The 11,023-nt window shown below is 41.6% G+C and overlaps 1 long non-coding RNA gene across 1 annotated transcript; it reads left to right on the top strand.

The window, feature by feature from the left end:
* Positions 1–3,843: 3,843 nt before the first annotated feature.
* On the top strand, positions 3,844–9,752 carry LOC141420425 (uncharacterized). The gene is made up of 3 exons (XR_012444959.1): positions 3,844–3,934; positions 8,784–8,871; positions 9,664–9,752. It is a non-coding gene; the product is annotated as an uncharacterized lncRNA (long non-coding RNA).
* Positions 9,753–11,023: the final 1,271 nt, after the last annotated feature.

Here is an 11,023-nt window from a genome sequence, read left to right as displayed (position 1 = left end):
AGGTATATCCCTATGAATGATAATGCTGGATCACACAGCAATTCTACTTTGAGTTTCGAGAAGCCTCCATATTGTTTTCCACAGTTGTTGTACTAATTTGCATTCCCACTAACTGCATATGAGGGTTCCTTTTTTTTAGACATCCTTGAAAACATTAGTTGTTTGTATTCTTGATAGCCATTACAATGGGAGTGGTTTGGAATCTTGGTATGGTTTTCATTTTTGTTTTCTTTCTGACGAGCGATGGTGAGCATTTCTTTAGGTAGTTGTAGGTCCTTTGGACTTCTGCCTTGGAACAAGCTCTGTTAAGTGCATTTGTGTATTTCTTCATTGGGTCACTGATTTTTACGGGAATTTAGTTTTTGAGTATATTCTCGGTATTAATTTCAGTCAGATGTATACCTGGCAAAGATTTCCCCTTTCTGGAGCCTTGGTTTCTGCTTCTATTCCTCACCACGTCATCTCAAGGTGTGGTTCTAGTGGACTGGCAAGGGAGGAAAAGGTTCCATGGAGGCACAGCACAGACACCTGTTGATCTGATATAAATTCTTCTCTGGTCTGCAGAGTACATCAAAGCACAGGCAGTGAAGGTTGGAAGGAATTCACCTCATTCACCGGTGTTTCCAGGTGTTCATAAGTATGGGTTCTGCTGAAAGGTACTTTTTTTTGATGAAAGCCCAGAAATTGACTTACACAAAGTAGTTAATATTCATGGGTCACATTCATTGTGTGGGTGTGTTTGTGTGTGGGGCCGCATGTGCGGTTGAAAATAGTTCCTGGATCATTGTCCGTGGATGCTGTGTTCCTAATAATGCCAGTCAGGAATGCTCCTTCGGAAGGCAGTAATTTTGGGTTTTTCTCTGTGTTGTTACTCCCTAGGTAAACTGTAATCAATTCACTGAAGAGGAAAGATTCAGGGATCCTTGAATATGTGCAGGGTATGTGAGGCTATCACGATGCATATATGTATGTGCCTCGTTACCCTGCTAGAAGTGATTTGAGTTCAAGTGATGGCTTCAGACACTGACTCTCGATTAGCCTTTAGTTGTTCCTTGGCATAATGGTGGTAGTATGTCTTCCTTCCAAGGACAATGTTGGAAGTGATGTCACTTCTTGGGTTTTTCTAAGTTTGATCCTTCCTAAAGTGCTTAAAGTGTCGCCTCAGTAGGGTAACGCCAGGATTTCAGCCTTTGCAGATAACATTCGACTTGCGTTGAATAGAGGCCAGGTTCCTGGGTGTCTGTGTCTACCTTTCTGTGTGCCTTTCTTGTGTGTATGTGTCTGTCTTTGTCTGTGTGCTTAATATTTCTCATTTGTTCATGTGTGAATTTCTTTGCTATTTGTCATAAATTCTCATATTACCAATTGTTTCACACTCTTTGAGTGTATCCGCTGCTTAGGCATGCAGAAGTGTCTTTGAATCAAAATCTATCATTAACGTGGAGGAAATAGATGGAACGAACAAGGCTGGGTGATTTTCTATGACTTCTGGTCTTGCACAAAGTTGTAATTAACTCCATAGAATGTAAGAAATTCACATACAAGATAAATATTAGTATGTCACTCATTCTCTGTGTGTGAGTGTGTGTGGGATGTTTGTTGTTTAGTTTCCCAACACTGGTTGGTAGAATATAGGTTCCTTCCCCAAGTCACTTGAGGAACAGCCTTGTGTGGCACTGACTTTATGTCTTCGGTTCCATGAATGAAAGGTGAACTGTGATGTCCCTCAGAGAACCATTGCAGATTTGGATGTCCTTCCTGAGAGTTTCATGTTTATTCCATAGGTTGTGGTGTTCCTGAAATCTGCCATTCTTCCGAGAGGTGGTAAGCATTTCAGTCACTAGAGAACCCTAAGCATTCCTTGGCTATAGCGTGTGTGTGCCTGTGTACTTCTCAGATCAAAGTGAAGTAATTTCTGTGTCATTAGGAAGTGAATTCTTGTGGTCACCTTGAGGCTCTTGGCAGCCAGTGTGTGCTTTTGCGTGTTTTGTTCAAGTTAGGAACACTGTAGGCTGGAAGACAGCCCCAGGCCCTCACTCTGTGATATTTTGGGTCAGTTAAGGGAATACCCTCCCAGATGATGGGAGATGTAGTTCTGAGAAGGAAGTTGCCTCATCCAAGGTTCAGGGAGTTTTCCTGGCTTATTTACCTTCAAAGGGCTTGAGGTGTTTGTGTACTCACCAGGTGAAAGCCTTCCTGTCCTCCAAAGTGTGGGGTCCAGATTGGGAGTAGTATGGAAGAAGTCAGAAATGTCATGCCACTTGAACCTTGAATGATCTGAGGAGGGAACGTGGAGGAGAAAAGCAATTCCCAGATCACAAGTTCTTGCCAGGAAACTGCCACACAAATGGCTGGAGACTGAAGGGAGAGGGGCCATAGAGGCAGTGCTTACGTGGTCTGACCAATCAGGACAGACTTGGTTGTGATGTCACAGTGGGATCCCAGCCACTGCAACATACACATTCCCGAGGCAGCTCCTGCCTGGCCTCTTGCTATGGTAGCGCAGCCAGCCGAGCATGGAGAAGCTGGAGGTAGGTGCCACTGTCTCGTGTGGAAGACTTCTCTTTTATTTGGGTCCTCGATATACGGGGCACACGTGGCCTGAGCACACGGGTGACCTGAGCATCCTAGGATCGGGTGATACCATGCCTCAGTAGAGATCTTCGTAAACTTTTTTGGTTTTGGTGGAACTGTTGGGACTGGTAATACTGGCGTTGAAACTCAATGCTTTTCACTTGCAAAGCAGTTGCTCTACCCTTTTAGCAACACCTCCTGTCAAAGTTCTATAAATCTTTAGATTAAAGAAGTACAGTGAACCCCGAAAAGAATAAACAGAGCCAAACCATCCAACACCAATCACTATATTGTTTAGGAATGGATCGGTATGTGATAAAAAACCCATAGTAATGTACCTGAAATTTGGGCTGTTTGCCCGTGACGTATACCTGCATTTCTCTCACCTCAGCAGGTAGAAACAGGAGGATCGCAGTTCAAAGCCAGCTCTTGCAAATATTTTCCACAAGCCTCTGTTGAAAATACTCAACGCACAGAAGGTGTGCTGGAGTGGTATGGTTTTTCTTTTTTTAAATATTGTTTATTGAGTACTGTTGTACTGGGTATATGTTGTTACATTTACAAAAGTTTTTTACACTATGTCATAGTTAAAATCATCCCTTCCATCATTTTCCTTTATTATCTCCCTCCCTATTCCTGGAATAGTTTCACAGGTCTCATGTTTCCATTTTCATACATGAGTACACAATATTTCCATCCTATTCACCCTCACAACCATTTACTAATAATCCTCCCTGCTCCCAATGTAACTGACCGTGAGACAAGACCAGGTTTCCTTTCTTGTGTTGTGTTTTTTATTAGTTTATATGTTTGTGTTTGGTGGGACTGGGTCTGTTTTCTTCTTTTGAAAAAAAATGATATTTTTTTGTTTAAGATAGGTCTATAGGGAGTTTCACTGTGACATTTCCATGTACATACGTCTTATGATCCTAATTGTTTCATCCCTTCCTGTTGTCCTTTTTACTTTATTCCCCTTCCATTTTTGATGTATAGAAAATACATTCACATTCTTAACTTCGTTCTTTTAAATGTTCTCCCTCCCATTAGGGACTCCCCGTCAGATTGAGTTGTTTTTCATAGCACTCTTTGTATATTTATTGGGCCTGTATTCTACATCTGAGAGAAAACATGCAGTGTTTGGTTTCAGAACCTGGCTAATTTCACTTAAGATAATCTCCATTTCCATCCATTTCTCTGCAAAGGATAAAATCTCATTCTTTATTGTGGCTGAATGAAATTCCATTGAAAATTCTTGTTTTTCTAATTTACAGATAAAAAGAAAGTTATGCAGTGACACAGATTATCAGGAAATTACCACATGGTTTCTGTTCAACTGGAATTTCAGATTCCACAAACTCAGGTGAGTTAAGGAGCATGTTTGATCAGAGATCTTTCTCTGTGAGATAAACAACTCCCATACCCCCGCTTCTAGCAGTGACTGAGTTGAGGACGAGTTCATGAGCCCTGGGTCCCTTAGCATGTAGGTATCATTGAAGCATTTTTTGTCAGCACCCCAGCAAATGCACTGGTAGGATTTTTGCAGAGGCCATAGATGCTTTATTGCAGGGCAGATGTCAAGATGCCCCTGGGCTTTCAGTGTAAGCCCCTGAGTTTATGGAGCCCTCTTGGATGCCACCAGTAGTTAGCAGATGGGCCTGTCATCTTCCATGTGTTAGTTACCTATATGTGTGTAACAAATTCCTCCAACTTTTAGCATAGTAAACAAGAAAACATAATTCACTCATTTTCTGTGGCTCAGGCATTTGGGAAGTGCCCAGTTGAGCAAAAGTGACCGAAAATGTTAGTAGAATAGGAGAAGCCAAACTGACCTTATATGTCATTTAGACCAACCTTCTTATTTGATAGGGAAATGTATGCAGAGAGTTTGAATGATTACCTGTGCTGGTGCAGCTATTTTCAGAGGTGTTTGGAGCACAGGGCTCTGTTCCTCACATCTGCTGTTGGGTGATGTGAGTGTGATGTCAGTGCTGTAATGTTTGTGAGGAGGTATGAGGTCATGAGAACTAACATGCATAGTCAGTCATTTGGGTGTTAGTTTGTGGGAAAACTGGCCGATTAAGTTTGGTTGTGTAACTTCTGTCTGTGAAGGTCAGTGAAATGAACACAATGATTAAAAACACTTTTTTTCCATTCCTGAGTTTTAACAAACTTACTGTAGTGGGGGTACATTGTGACTTTTGCCAAAGTTCTTATAATATGCCATAGTTGAATTCATCCCTCCACGTTCTCCTTTATTCTCTCTCACCGTATTCCTGGAATAGTTTCATCACGTCTCGTTTTTCCATTTTCATACATGAGTATATAATATTTATACCATATCCTACACCCTTTCCTTATATCCTCACCCCTCCCACAAGTAACAACTCCCTATACAGGACCTATTTTCCATTTCTGTTACCAAAAATCCCTTTTTGTGTTTATTTTGTTTTAGTGTGGGGGGCAGAACTGGGGCTTGAACTCAGGGACTCTACCTTGAGGCAGTTCACCAGCCCTTTTTTTGTGATAGGTGTTTTTGAGACAGGGTCTTGCAAACTATTTGCCCAAGCTGTGTTTGAACCAAGATCTTCCTTATCTCTCCCTTCTGAGTCACAGGGACTGCGGGTGTGAGCCACTGGTGACCCGCACGTTTTTGTTTGTTTAATTGAGATAGCTATACGGGATGTTTCATTGTGACATTTGCTCATACATATATAGCTCTATGCATATATATATATGTACACGTTATAACACAAATTGGGTCATTCCCTCGATTTTTTGCTTTTCTACTTTATTCTCCTTCTTATGGTAGTTTCAAAAGTTTTTAAAATTCTGCATTCCTCTACAGAAAGTACAACAACCATATTGACCTGGTTAACCTCCTCCTTTTACCCTCTCTCTCTCATAAATGAGCTCCCCTTAGACCTGTTGTTCATACTACTGCTTGTATGTGTGTCAGGTCTCTAGTGCATGTGTGAGAAAAAACATGTGGCCTTTGGTTTCCCCAACCTGACTAATTTAACTTAAGGTGATGTTCTCTAGTTCCATCCATTTACCTGCAAACAACAAAATTTCATGCTTATTTAAGGCTGAATAAAATTCCATTGTGTGTAAATGCCACAGTTTTGGATCCATGTATCAGTTGTGAGGCATCTTGGCCGTTTACATATGTTAGCTGTTGTGAGTAATGCTGCAGTAAACACGGATGTGCAGGTGTCTGTATTGTTACCTGGCTTGCATTCATTCAGGTATATCCCTATGAATGATAATGCTGGATCACACAGCAATTCTACTTTGAGTTTCGAGAAGCCTCCATATTGTTTTCCACAGTTGTTGTACTAATTTGCATTCCCACTAACTGCATATGAGGGTTCCTTTTTTTTAGACATCCTTGAAAACATTAGTTGTTTGTATTCTTGATAGCCATTACAATGGGAGTGGTTTGGAATCTTGGTATGGTTTTCATTTTTGTTTTCTTTCTGACGAGCGATGGTGAGCATTTCTTTATGTAGTTGTAGGTCCTTTGGACTTCTGCCTTGGAACAAGCTCTGTTAAGTTCATTCGTGTATTTCTTCATTGGGTCACTGATTTTTACGGGAATTTAGTTTTTGAGTATATTCTCGGTATTAATTTCAGTCAGATGTATACCTGGCAATGATTTCCCCATTCTGGAGCCTTGGTTTCTGCTTCTATTCCTCACCACGTCATCTCAAGGTGTGGTTCTAGTGGACTGGCAAGGGAGGAAAAGGTTCCATGGAGGCACAGCACAGACACCTGTTGATCTGATATAAATTCTTCTCTGGTCTGCAGAGTACATCAAAGCACAGGCAGTGAAGGTTGGAAGGAATTCACCTCATTCACCGGTGTTTCCAGGTGTTCATAAGTATGGGTTCTGCTGAAAGGTACTTTTTTTTTGATGAAAGCCCAGAAATTGACTTCCACAAAGTAGTTAATATTCATGGGTCACATTCATTGTATGGGTGTGTTTGTGTGTGGGGCCGCATGTGCGGTTGAAAATAGTTCCTGGATCATTGTCCGTGGATGCTGTGTTCCTAATAATGCCAGTCAGGAATGCTCCTTCGGAAGGCAGTAATTTTGGGTTTTTCTCTGTGTTGTTACTCCCTAGGTAAACTGTAATCAATTCACTGAGGAGGAAAGATTCAGGGATCCTTGAATATGTGCAGGGTATGTGAGGCTATCACGATGCATATATGTATGTGCCTCGTTACCCTGCTAGAAGTGATTTGAGTTCAAGTGATGGCTTCAGACACTGACTCTCGATTAGCCTTTAGTTGTTCCTTGGCATAATGGTGGTAGTATGTCTTCCTTCCAAGGACAATGTTGGAAGTGATGTCACTTCTTGGGTTTTTCTAAGTTTGATCCTTCCTAAAGTGCTTAAAGTGTCGCCTCAGTAGGGTAACGCCAGGATTTCAGCCTTTGCAGATAACATTCGACTTGCGTTGAATAGAGGCCAGGTTCCTGGGTGTCTGTGTCTACCTTTCTGTGTGCCTTTCTTGTGTGTATGTGTCTGTCTTTGTCTGTGTGCTTAATATTTCTCATTTGTTCATGTGTGAATTTCTTTGCTATTTGTCATAAATTCTCATATTACCAATTGTTTCACACTCTTTGAGTGTATCCGCTGCTTAGGCATGCAGAAGTGTCTTTGAATCAAAATCTATCATTAACGTGGAGGAAATAGATGGAACGAACAAGGCTGGGTGATTTTCTATGACTTCTGGTCTTGCACAAAGTTGTAATTAACTCCATAGAATGTAAGAAATTCACATACAAGATAAATATTAGTATGTCACTCATTCTCTGTGTGTGAGTGTGTGTGGGATGTTTGTTGTTTAGTTTCCCAACACTGGTTGGTAGAATATAGGTTCCTTCCCCAAGTCACTTGAGGAACAGCCTTGTGTGGCACTGACTTTATGTCTTGGGTTCCATGAATGAAAGGTGAACTGTGATGTCCCTCAGAGAACCATTGCAGATTTGGATGTCCTTCCTGAGAGTTTCATGTTTATTCCATAGGTTGTGGTGTTCCTGAAATCTGCCATTCTTCCGAGAGGTGGTAAGCATTTCAGTCACTAGAGAACCCTAAGCATTCCTTGGCTATAGCGTGTGTGTGCCTGTGTACTTCTCAGATCAAAGTGAAGTAATTTCTGTGTCGTTAGGAAGTGAATTCTTGTGGTGACCTTGAGGCTCTTGGCAGCCAGTGTGTGCTTTTGCGTGTTTTGTTCAAGTTAGGAACACTGTAGGCTGGAAGACAGCCCCAGGCCCTCACTCTGTGATATTTTGGGTCAGTTAAGGGAATACCCTCCCAGATGATGGGAGATGTAGTTCTGAGAAGGAAGTTGCCTCATCCAAGGTTCAGGGAGTTTTCCTGGCTTATTTACCTTCAAAGGGCTTGAGGTGTTTGTGTACTCACCAGGTGAAAGCCTTCCTCTCCTCCAAAGTGTGGGGTCCAGATTGGGAGTAGTATGGAAGAAGTCAGAAATGTCATGCCACTTGAACCTTGAATGATCTGAGGAGGGAACGTGGAGGAGAAAAGCAATTCCCAGATCACAAGTTCTTGCCAGGAAACTGCCACACAAATGGCTGGAGACTGAAGGGAGAGGGGCCATAGAGGCAGTGCTTACGTGGTCTGACCAATCAGGACAGACTTGGTTGTGATGTCACAGTGGGATCCCAGCCACTGCAACATACACATTCCCGAGGCAGCTCCTGCCTGGCCTCTTGCTATGGTAGCGCAGCCAGCCAAGCATGGAGAAGCTGGAGGTAGGTGCCACTGTCTCGTGTGGAAGACTTCTCTTTTATTTGGGTCCTCGATATACGGGGCACACGTGGCCTGAGCACACGGGTGACCTGAGCATCCTAGGATCGGGTGATACCATTCCTCAGTAGAGATCTTCGTAAACTTTTTTGGTTTTGGTGGAACTGTTGGGACTGGTAATACTGGCGTTGAAACTCAATGCTTTTCACTTGCAAAGCAGTTGCTCTACCCTTTTAGCAACACCTCCTGTCAAAGTTCTATAAATCTTTAGATTAAAGAAGTACAGTGAACCCCGAAAAGAATAAACAGAGCCAAACCATCCAACACCAATCACTATATTGTTTAGGAATGGATCGGTATGTGATAAAAAACCCATAGTAATGTACCTGAAATTTGGGCTGTTTGCCCGTGACGTATACCTGCATTTCTCTCACCTCAGCAGGTAGAAACAGGAGGATCGCAGTTCAAAGCCAGCTCTTTGAAATATTTTCCACAAGCCTCTGTTGAAAATACTCAACGCACAGAAGGTGTGCTGGAGTGGTATGGTTTTTCTTTTTTGAAATATTGTTTATTGAGTACTGTTGTACTGGGTATATGTTGTTACATTTACAAAAGTTTTTTACACTATGTCATAGTTAAAATCATCCCTTCCATCATTTTCCTTTATTATCTCCCTCCCTATTCCTGGAATAGTTTCACAGGTCTCATGTTTGCATTTTCATACATGAGTACACAATATTTCCATCCTATTCACCCTCACAACCATTTACTAATAATCCTCCCTGCTCCCAATGTAAGTAACCGCGAGACAAGACCAGGTTTCCTTTCTTGTGTTGTGTTTTTTATTAGTTTATATGTTTGTGTTTGGTGGGACTGGGTCTGTTTTCTTCTTTTGAAAAAAAATGATATTTTTTTGTTTAAGATAGGTCTATAGGGAGTTTCACTGTGACATTTCCATGTACATACGTCTTATGATCCTAATTGTTTCATCCCTTCCTGTTGTCCTTTTTACTTTATTCCCCTTCCATTTTTGATGGATAGAAAATACATTCACATTCTTAACTTCGTTCTTTTAAATGTTCTCCCTCCCATTAGGGACTCCCCGTCAGATTGAGTTGTTTTTCATAGCACTCTTTGTATATTTATTGGGCCTGTATTCTACATCTGAGAGAAAACATGCAGTGTTTGGTTTCAGAACCTGGCTAATTTCACTTAAGATAATCTCCATTTCCATCCATTTCTCTGCAAAGGATAAAATCTCATTCTTTATTGTGGCTGAATCAAATTCCATTGAAAATTCTTGTTTTTCTAATTTACAGATAAAAAGAAAGTTATGCAGTGACACAGATTATCAGGAAATTACCACATGGTTTCTGTTCAACTGGAATTTCAGATTCCACAAACTCAGGTGAGTTAAGGAGCATGTTTGATCAGAGATCTTTCTCTGTGAGATAAACAACTCCCATACCCCCGCTTCTAGCAGTGACTGAGTTGAGGACGAGTTCATGAGCCCTGGGTCCCTTAGCATGTATGTATCATTGAAGCCTTTTTTGTCAGCACCCCAGCAAATGCACTGGTAGGATTTTTGCAGAGGCCATAGATGCTTTATTGCAGGGCAGATGTCAAGATGCCCCTGGGCTTTCAGTGTAAGCCCCTGAGTTTATGGAGCCCTCTTGGATGCCACCAGTAGTTAGCAGATGGGCCTGTCATCTTCCATGTGTTAGTTACCTATATGTGTGTAACAAATTCCTCCAACTTTTAGCATAGTAAACAAGAAAACATAATTCACTCATTTTCTGTGGCTCAGGCATTTGGGAAGTGCCCAGTTGAGCAAAAGTGACCCAAAATGTTAGTAGAATAGGAGAAGCCAAACTGACCTTATATGTCATTTAGACCAACCTTCTTATTTGATAGGGAAATGTATGCAGAGAGTTTGAATGATTACCTGTGCTGGTGCAGCTATTTTCAGAGGTGTTTGGAGCACAGGGCTCTGTTCCTCACATCTGCTGTTGGGTGATGTGAGTGTGATGTCAGTGCTACAACGTTTGTGAGGAGGTATGAGGTCATGAGAAGTAACATGCATAGTCAGTCATTTGGGTGTTAGTTTGTGGGAAAACTGGCCGATTAAGTTTGGTTGTGTAACTTCTGTCTGTGAAGGTCAGTGAAATGAACACAATGATTAAAAACACTTTTTTTCCATTCCTGAGTTTTAACAAACTTACTGTAGTGGGGGTACATTGTGACTTTTGCCAAAGTTCTTATAATATGCCATAGTTGAATTCATCCCTCCACATTCTCCTTTATTCTCTCTCACCGTATTCCTGGAATAGTTTCATCACGTCTCGTTTTTCCATTTTCATACATGAGTATATAATATTTATACCATATCCTACACCCTTTCCTTATATCCTCACCCCTCCCACAAGTAACAACTCCCTATACAGGACCTATTTTCCATTTCTGTTACCAAAAATCCCTTTTTGTGTTTATTTTGTTTTAGTGTGGGGGGCAGAACTGGGGCTTGAACTCAGGGACTCTACCTTGAGGCAGTTCACCAGCCCTTTTTTTGTGATAGGTGTTTTTGAGACAGGGTCTTGCAAACTATTTGCCCAAGCTGTGTTTGAACCAAGATCTTCCTTATCTCTCCCTTCTGAGTCACAGGGACTGCGGGTGTGAGCC

Source organism: Castor canadensis, unplaced genomic scaffold, assembly GCF_047511655.1.
Source record: "Castor canadensis unplaced genomic scaffold, mCasCan1.hap1v2 HAP1_SCAFFOLD_154, whole genome shotgun sequence".
Taxonomy (NCBI): Eukaryota; Metazoa; Chordata; class Mammalia; order Rodentia; family Castoridae; genus Castor; species Castor canadensis.
Note: the sequence above shows the minus strand (reverse complement) of the source record. Positions and strands in the feature narration are given on the sequence as shown.